At 35.7% G+C, this 10,242-nt stretch overlaps 1 pseudogene; it reads right to left on the reverse strand.

The window, feature by feature from the left end:
- Nucleotides 1-9,934: 9,934 nt before the first annotated feature.
- On the reverse strand, nt 9,935-10,034 carry LOC113346529 (annotated as a pseudogene).
- Nucleotides 10,035-10,242: the final 208 nt, after the last annotated feature.

A 10,242-nucleotide genomic window follows, 5' to 3' on the forward strand; every position in this document is an offset into this window, starting at 1 on the left:
ATCGATGAATTTGAAAAGTCTATTGATCGAGAACGTGTACTCTATAACATTATTGAGTCTTTTTATAAGGATATTGAGAAACTTATTCAAGAGAACAATCTACAACGTGAAAAGATTTGTGATCTTGAAAAGGTTATCAAATAAGGCTTAATTAGAGAAAAACGTTTGATCAAGATGCATTCATCTGATATTGACAGACTTCGTGTTGAAAAAGAGAAGCTGGAAGCAACACTCTCACTAGCCCACGAACAGTGTATGACCTTGGAAAAGGAAAAATATGTCTTAAGGAAAAATTCTTTTGTTCCTATTGTTCCTCTTGATATATAGTACATGAATAAATATCCTCCAAAAGAAGATTGTGTCGAGAAAAGTTTATATAACTTACAATCTTCTCACAGGGCTGTAAAGATGCCGCCTGTTGCATTTTCTCCACGAACCTGTACTTTCTGTGGAAAAGGGAATCACTATGTTATCCATTGTTTTTACAGGAAGAAACAAATTTCTAAGCTTCATAATTTGCTTCTTTCTACTGTCAATGGGATAAATAGTCAGTCGACTACTGCAGCGAATCCGATGCTCACAAGAAACCAGACATCTTATAAAAATGATCTCTTTCCTAGGAATCATTACAGGACTTTTGTGCATTCTAGTGGTATAAAGTCTTATGCAGCTAATGAAAGCATGACATGTGCTTATAAGAACAACTCTGGTGAATCTAAGTCTAGAGTATGGAGACCCATTTCGGAAAATCCTCTAGTTACGATCTCTAGAGGTCCTAGACTCAGTAATCAGAAAGCTTCTTCTCTTGAGCTTCCAGGAAGGGCTGTGAGAAATTTCTCTAAATTTGAAAACAACCAAGGAAAGACAAGAAATGCTGAGGTCAGACATCCTGGTGAAAAACACAACTATTCTCTCAATACCTATGGTGAGACTATGTCTCCCTCTGCTACCTAGTAGTAGAAAGTTCCATTCTTGTATCTAACTTGAGAGATACAAGGATGATGATTGAGAGATTCTCAAGTATTTAGTTGACTTTGCATCTGTCTGATTGATAGCTTCTTTGTGAGTTTTTAGTATTTCTTCATTGTGACTCTTCTAACCTGTTCATAAGCATTGAAAATGTCACAATATGCAGTTTTCCCTGTTTAGTCTATCCTTTTTGTTCATACATTCGGGTTAGCCCACGGACGTCCATATCTCCTCAAGGAACTCTAGGGTTTATATCTAGGGTGTACACTTGAACATATATATATATATATATATATATATATATATATATATATATATATATATATATATCATATATGCGTTCATTAATCTTCAGAAAGGAACTCGATGGAAACTGTTCCCAAGGAAGAAGTTAACCCTACTGTAGAGGATGATCTCAAAGGAAGTGATCCTGCTCAAGAGTTTATTATGAAGAAGATGATTGAAAGGAAAGAGTATAACTCTTGGATTGGAGAATATGTCAAGGATTTAATTCTCGTTCAGAATGAAGTAAACAACGAACTTGCTAACCTTCAAATGCAGATAAACCAGCTTATTTATGGACATGCAAAAATTCTTGGTACTCATAACATCTTGATCAAGAATCAGAAGAAAGTTATTCTTGACTGTGCTAAGGCTCGACACTTTGTTCGCATTGTTGATTGAAAAACTAACGTTCTGACTCATGAACATGGTGTCTCTATGGTCAACAAAATCAAGGATATCAGTGACTCTTAATTCGATGGACCATTCCAGAGGTGTGAAATCATTAAGGAAAACTGAATTTTATTAGCTGCCTAGTAAGTCTTCTTTTTGGTTTAGTTGGAAGAATAACTAGTGCTTGAATAGCAATGATTGTGACTACACATAGCTATTATGTTTCATCTTCTTGTTCTTTTTTAGGTTTATTGGTTTAAATTCTAAAAATATTTGGAGGATGATGTTTTTGCAGTATTAATCTTTATGATTTTTTATATTGCAATTGGTTATGGGATATTGGTGTTTTCGTCCATGAACTATATTTGTCCCGTACTTTGTCAAAACTAAAGTCGTTCGTGTTCGGTATTCATGTACTGGTAAAAGAATGAATGGACTTTTGACAAATACAAAAGTTAAGCCTATATTGTCAATTATCTTGATGGAAGATAGGTTAAAATCATTTGCTTTCAAGGATTATGTCTATTAATTGTCATTATGCAAATAGTGATTGAAGATAGAATGAATCCTTGTGTATTCCGCAGTATTGATCATCCCTGATCCATATTTTATGTAGTACTGTGAGGCTCTGTAATGTATCTTATGTTGAGCATTATACAACCAAGTTGATTTTATTAGCTTAGTTGTTGTTCCGTGAGATATGTTATATCGAGCGTATTGAACTAAATTAATCATCTTGTTTGGTTATTTAGTTATTGCTCCGTAAATATTCTTATGTCGAGCAAAACAAATGACAATTAAATTGATTACTTTTGTAATTATTTTGGTTGTGTATTCTAATTAGATTAATTATGGGTTCTCCTGTAATTAATCTAGTTGAGTATTTTCGTGTCTCCATAAGTTCTCTTATGTTGAGCACAATCAATTGAATTGATCACTTTTTTGTGTTTAATTTGGTTGAGTATTCCGATTAAATTAATCATGGGTTTACTTGTGATTAAATTGATTGAGTTTTTGGATATATAAAATCATTTTCATGGTTTTTGGTGTCCAATAAAATCCTTATTTTCTTTTGAAATTAAGGTCGCTCTTGTTGTTCTTTCGGGAATGACATCAAATGGGGGAGAGTTCTTTTGAACTTGTGCTTAATGGTCATATCTTGAGGGGTGTGCGCCTGTGGAATTTTAGAGGGGTTATCTTGTATCTTTAAACTCCTTGATGAATGCATTTATCTTCGGCTTTATGATTGCATCTAAATTAGTTGCTATGAATTTTTTTCTTTTAGTCATGAAATGTCTCTTTCGAAAATTTCATTATGATCCCGTTCTTGTACCTTTGCGAATTTTATTGACAAAAAGGGGGAGAATTAATATATAGTTCACACTATAAATACATATGGTTTTCGGATCATTATGAAAGAGGGAGTGGTTTCCATGTGAGATGGAGTATTGACTAAGGGGAAGTGATACATATCACCATAGTATTATTGTTGAAGTTGTGATACAATTGAACTTTGACGTTGTGTAATAATACTATGACACTGTATAACAATGATCGAGATCGATGCTTTCTCATTGTTATAGCTACGGATCTTCAACTGATGCTAAACTTACAACCTTTGGGATCATTGGAGTACTTGGAAGTGACGAAGATTTCGAGGAATGTTGAAGATTAGACATGTGGAATAGGAGCTACGAAAGTTTCTTTATCATTTTTGTATTCCATATGTATTGATAGTTTTGCCAATAAAATTGACAAAAGAGGAAATTTTTAGAGAATTGCTCGGTCGAACTCGCATGCGTTGCTATCTCAAGCATGTTTGTCAATGTTAGTGATCAAAACTATAAGTCTTGATTTCTAGTCTATTATAGCTAAATCTTGGACTAGGATAGAAAGTGTAGTTGAGCTCAAGGACTTCATGGCGACTTAACATACAAGTAGAAGAACTACTCAAGGAACCAGTGGAACTTCTCGACAAAAAGGTATGTGAATACTTGAATTTATCTGTCACTCAAAAGTCTATCTACTATATCTTCTACTCTTTGAGACAAGAAGTCGTATGCTATATATATAGACTTGGATTATACACATTTGGTATTTCAAGCCGAGTACACCTCACCTATCTATATCTCGAAATATGTGTTGGTAAGCTTTTCACTTCGATCAAGTTTATCTTTACCATGTGACGAAAGTCATGATATGTTTCAATCATCTTGAAAATTGCTTTGACGAGAAATGGTGTAACAACTATATAACGTCCTCTAAGAATGTTTCAACGATTGAAATGAGAGTTTAGATTACATAACCAATGGTGGACATAAGCATTGTTGTGGAAACACATTTATGTATAAGTCTTATTCCTTGAACCAAAGTTTGCGAACTTTGTTGATCAAGAGAACTGGAAGAATGGCGTGAGCCAAGTCCGCGAACTTCCGAAGTTCTCAAACCCGAGAATTTTTGCTGGAGTTGACAAACTATGTGCGTGAAGCTAAGTCCGCGAACTCATTCCGCGAACCCAGTCCACGAACCGGCGAAGTTCTCATTCCCGAGAATTTCTGCTGGAGTTTGTAAACTCTTCCCGGTAACTTAAGTCCGCGAACCTAGTCTGCGAACTTGAGAAGGTTATATATCTGAAAATGATTTCTGAAGTTAAACATAAAAATACTAAGGAATGCAGTTTGCAAACCGTGGTTATAAAAGTTCATGAACCGATTCAAGTGAATCAAATCATCTTTGCTTCAATTGTGTCTTGTGTAGTACATAAGATTTCCTTGCAATTGAACAACTCTATAACTAGTTCATCTTGAAGTCATTTGAACTAGTTATGGTGAAGAAGAACATGGTTGATATGAAATGATCATATGGCTAACCTTTTGGTTAACTATTGTTGAACCAACAAGTGCATACGTTTGGGTACGGTTAACAAACCTAGAAGCGTCCATTGTCAAGTGTGTATAACAAGCTAAGTTTCCGATCTAACGGTTGAGAAATATTAGCTTGAATCTAAATCAGGTTATCATCTAACGGTGAATATTGAATGCTTTGTTACTAATCTAACATTGATTGCAAACCCTGATTTGAAAGACTATATAAAGGAGACATCTAGTATTGTGCAAAACTAATCCCCACACCTAATGTGTGATACTAGTTTTCATACTAGAGTCGATTCTCTTTTAACCTTTGGTTTTCTTCTTCTAAAACCAGGTTAACGACTTAAATACTTCATTGGTATTGTGAATCCAGACCGATACTACTTTTATCGTAGTTGTGTGATCTGATCTTGCATCTTCTATCGTGCGAGTACAATCAGATTGATTGGCTTGAGATTGATATCTCCAATAGGCAAGATATAAAAATTAATCACAAACATCTTCGTCTCATTGTTTGTGATTCCGCAACATCTTGTTTCGCTACCATACGATTAAGATTGTTGTGAGGTGATTGATAACTATAGGTTGTTCTTCGGGAATATAAGACCATACTATCAATTGGTTCCTGTTCACCTTGATTATTATCAAAAGACGGAACAAAACCTTTAGGTTTTAACTTTGGGAGACAGATTGATCCTTTGGTAGACTTGTCTGTGGGAGATAGATTTGTTTACTGTCAAAGCCTGCGATTTTTGGTCGTAGCAACTCTTAGTTGTGGGTGAGATAGGCTAAGGGAATCTAGTGTGCAGTATCCTGCTGGGATCAGAGGCGTAGGAGCATAACTGTATCTTGTATCAATGGGAGATTGTTTGGGGTTCAATTACAGTCCAGTCTGAAGTTAGCTTGGAGTAGGCTAGTGTTTGTAGCGGCTTAATATAGTGTGTTTTCAATCTGGACTAGGTCCCGGGGTTTTTCTGCATTTGCGGTTTCCTCGTTCACAAAATTTCTGGTGTCTGTGTTATTTCAATTTCCGCATTATATTGTTTTATCTTTATAATTGAAATAATACAGGTTGTGCGTTAGATCATCAATTAGAGTAATCCAACCTTTGGTTGTTGATTGCCATTAATTGATCCTTGGATATTGGTCTTTGGTACCATCCAAGTTATTCCTTGTGTTTGATTAAAGACTCACTGATTTCTATTAGCTCGAGTAAATCAAAACAAGAGAGAGATATTAACTCCTTGAGATACTTTTACCTAGATTGAGTCTGATTGTCTAGTTGATTCTCTAGAAAGTATTTCGGAGTTAATCCATATAGATTGCTAAGAGAAATATTGGGTGGTGTTGTTAGACCCCCGCTTTTTCAATTGGTATCAGAGCAGGCAAACACGTTCAAGACCTTACAAGTCTGTGTTTGTAGCAATCTGATTCTGAGGACAGAATCTCTTACGCATACCAAGATGCCTCCTAAATCTTTCAACTATGTCAGTTGTCTCGGAAATACCTCAAAGGATTGTTCCTTAGTTGATTCTTCCGAATACCGAGGTAGAAAGATTGTCTCATCATGTGTTGATCATTCTTCCTCCAATGAGACATTGGACACAATGGCGAAAGCTGAAATGGAGCTCACCAGAATCGCAAAACTTTCTACTGAGTTGGTTGATCTTCAAAATCATGATCAACTCATCGATGAATTTGAAAATTCTATTGATCGAGAACGTGTAATCTATAACATTATTGAGTCTTTCTATAAGGATATTGAGAAACTTCTTCAAGAGAAAAATCTACAGCGTGAAAAGATTTGTGATCTTGAGAAGGTTATCAAATAAGGCTTAATTAGAGAAAAATGTTTGATCAAGACGCATTCATCTGATATTGACAGACTTCGTGTTGAAAAAGAGAAGCTGGAAGCAACACTCTCACTAGCCCACGAACAGTGTATGACCTTGGAAAAGGAAAACTTTGTCTTAAGGAAAAATTCTTCTGTTCCAACTGTTCCTCTTGATATACATTACATGAAGAAATATCCTCTAAAAGAAGATTGTGTCGAGAAAAGCTTATATAACTTACAATCTTCTCATAGGGCTGTAAAGATGCCGTATGTTGTGTTTTCTCCACGAACCTGTACTTTCTGTGGAAAAGGGAATCACTATGCTATCCATTGTTTTGCCAGGAAGAAACAAATTTCTAAGCTTCATAATTTGCTTCTTTCTATTGTCAATGGGATAAATAGTCAGTCGACTACTGATAGACACATTTTTGTGTCCGATTTGTCTCGATTCTACATATTGTTAGGGCTCATTTTTGTACTTATTATGGTGTTTTATTTATTTGTAGGTATTTTTGGCCAATAAACATTTTTGGAAAAAATTGGCTCGAAAATTGTCGGAAAGCACCCGGAGGACATTTGCTATTCGTACTCTCACTTTGGATAAGGGTTAACCTAATTACTAAGGGGCATCCCATTTCCAGAAAGTTGCTAATTGCACCCCTACTCTGGATAAGAGGCAACCATCTTCAACATTTCAAAAACCAGGTTTTTGACGGGAAAATGGTACAGTGAAGAACAGTTTTGGCAATCGTGATTTGGAGGAGTTTGAGGTCGATTAAACCTCTGATTTTCATAGGATAGACTCCTTATGGATCTAGGAATCTGATACGGGTGTTTAAATCGATTAGACTGGGCTCAATCGACGGATTTTTCTCACAACGGAAAAAATGGAAAGTCACGTCTGTGACCTGTTTTAGGGAATTTTAGAGAGATTAAAGCGCTGTAAACCTTCCCAAAGATTTGTATCTATCTAAGGAAGAGTTTAGAATAAAAAGGAAAGCTCAGAAACGCGTAGAAATTCTAAAACAAGAAATTGCCGCAACTTGGCCGTGCAGATAAGGAAAGAGATTTTGGAGAGATTTAATCGGCATTTTTCATATAAATAGATGTCTTGGGTCGTATAGAAGAGGTGTCGAGAGTTTGGGAACCTAAGGAGAGCCAGAGAAGAAGAAATCATAGTTTTACCAAACTCTGTTTCTGTTGCTGCTGTTGAAGATGAAGAACGCGAAGAACATTGACGCACGGTAAACAGTCGTAAAACAGTGTCGTTGTTTAACAGCTGAAGAACATTAAGCTGTGCAGAGCAGTCGTATTCTAGGGTCTTAAAATCAGCGACAAAGCAACAGTTTTTCTATAACAGTTCCATTGTAACAACTGTTTTGCAACACCAATACACTGTTGCAAACAGTCTGTGTTATTACTTTTCACTCTTTTAATCATCTTTTGAGCAACAAACACATATTTTGAGATCATGATTAATATGAGGAGCTAAACCCCATTGCTGAGGCGATAGAGGAAGCGATTTTTCCAACAAAAAGTGGTATATTCTATTTTGTCTTTTTATTTGCAATAATTATATGATTATTTGCCTTGAACTATTATTGAATATGATTTTTTATTTAAGTGATTGTGATCTATTTTGATGGAATATGCTTAGTTTTAAGACTTTTTATGCTTCATACTTGGTATTTACAATTATTACTTTTGAAAATCTACTTGTTGCAAAATTTTAGAATCAAATTAAACAAGAAAATTACATAAATATAAGTATTGGTTTAATCACTTTGAACTTGGAAAATAGTGGAATCTTAGCCTCAGTGTTTATTTTAGTATTGATATCATCTTTGATTGGGTTTGCTATAATTTTTAGTGAGTTTTCTATTTTAATATTATAATTTAAGTCTAATTAATATCCTTCACAAGTCTGAGAATCGAACCACTTTTACCACTATCTACAAATCAAATCAATTTTTGGCGCCGCCGAGGCGGACTTGTTTTTAGGTTTTAGATTTTTTTTATTTTTTTATTATTTTTTTTGTCTTTTTGTATGTTTTTGGGTATTTATCTTGTGTCTACAGGTTCTGGATCATAAAGAAAATTGAGCCAAGGAGTTCGGTGATTTCATAAAGACTTGGATCTAAAGATTAAAGCAAAAAGTACAGAAAAGAAGACAATTTTATTTTAGAAAATTTTAGTTTAGGGTTTGTTTATTTTATTTTAAAAAAAAAAAACTGTATTAGGGTTTATTATTTTTGTAATTTTTCTTTATTTTTTTTTGGACTTTTGGACTTTTGGACTTTGGGACATTATTTTTTTTATTAACCTATGGAAGGGTACTTTAAATATAAACTGTTTGCAGAGAAGGAGGACAATTACGATATTGTCTCTGCACCTTGGGTTCGTACACTAGACATCGGAGTCAGTGGCCCGAGTCGACTACAACCGATTCATCCCCCGTCTGGAACGGGAGGTGAGATTCTAAACACTCGTGAATCCCCTGTCAGCGAGTTACTGGACTCCTTCGTATGCATATATGTTGTGGACTGAATACAGACATTTATTTTTCTAGTAAAGGGAAAGGCCTGGCCATACAAGATAAGGGTTCGGATTTCATCACCGTTCTCTTCTTGCCCGCTTTAGGAACACGTAACCTACGCGAACCTAAGCCTAAAATTTTGACTAGAACGAGACCGATAGGGTAACGAGCTTAACAGGAAAGTCATTCGAAAAATATTGGTTACTCTTTTAAGCATACTTCGAAGTTCTTGACGGTTTCTGTAAGTTGAATGCGTGACTGCGCCGCCTTGTAATACCGGTGAGGCCTTGGGTATCAAAGCTCCACCGAGCTTCCCTCGCCTCTATTCAACTTACGTTAACTCGGATTGATTCCAGAGGGGTTTGCTTAAATTGTAACGAATTCCCGTTCGAAGGATTAGAAGCTGGTCTAGAAACAATCTAAGTGGAGCCATCATGCTTTTTGTTTGCTAGAAATCAATAGGTTTGATTTGGTTGAGTCGGCCTTGATCTGTGTTTGCTTACCCTTCCAATTTAGAAAATTCTATTGTATGCCTGAACGTAAAAGAGACGCACTAGGTAGATTTGTTAAAGAGAAACCTAGTAGTTCGAAGCGTCTCGATTACCTTAATCTAGAAAGTCCGGCTTTTGAAGAGTCTGTTTTTGAACGTTCTTTGACTGAGGAGAGAATCCATGTTGCTCCGATAGCGCCAGAAATGGCAACTTTGAAAGCTTTGTTGAATCCAACTAGGACTACCCGTCCTTCGTGTATTAAGTTAGCTGAAACGGAGGCACCCTATGAACTGAAACCTGGGACCTTACAGATGCTCCCAATCTTTTTAGGGAAAGAAAATGAAAACCCTTATTACCATGTTAGGGATTTTGAGGAAATTTGTAGTACTCTAAGAATTAGAGGCTTAGATGATGATGCTTTGAAACTTAGGTTATTCCCATTTTCCCTGAAAGATAAGGCCAAGTCGTGGCTGTATAGTTTGGACTCCGAGTCAATTGAGACAACTTACATCTGCCTTTTTCAATAAGTTTTTCCCTAGGCACAAAACATCGTCTATTAGGACGCAAATATGCACATTTTCACAACAAGAGGGAGAATCTTTATATAGGTATTTGGAAAGGTTCAATGATTTATTATCCCAGTGTCCTCATCATGGTTTAGAAAAGGTTAGGCTAGTTCAGATCCTTTATGAGGGTTTAGATTATTCCACAACGACCATGGTTGAGTCTCTATGCACTGGTGGATTTGAAAACCAAACTGTTGATGCGGCGATGGAATTTTTTAATGAAATCGCCGAAAAAACCCAGCAATGGGAAAATAGTAGGGCACCCCAGAAAACAATTCTTTTAAGTAGAGGAAACGTTAAT

Source organism: Papaver somniferum, unplaced genomic scaffold, assembly GCF_003573695.1.
Source record: "Papaver somniferum cultivar HN1 unplaced genomic scaffold, ASM357369v1 unplaced-scaffold_99, whole genome shotgun sequence".
Classification (NCBI taxonomy): Eukaryota; Viridiplantae; Streptophyta; class Magnoliopsida; order Ranunculales; family Papaveraceae; genus Papaver; species Papaver somniferum.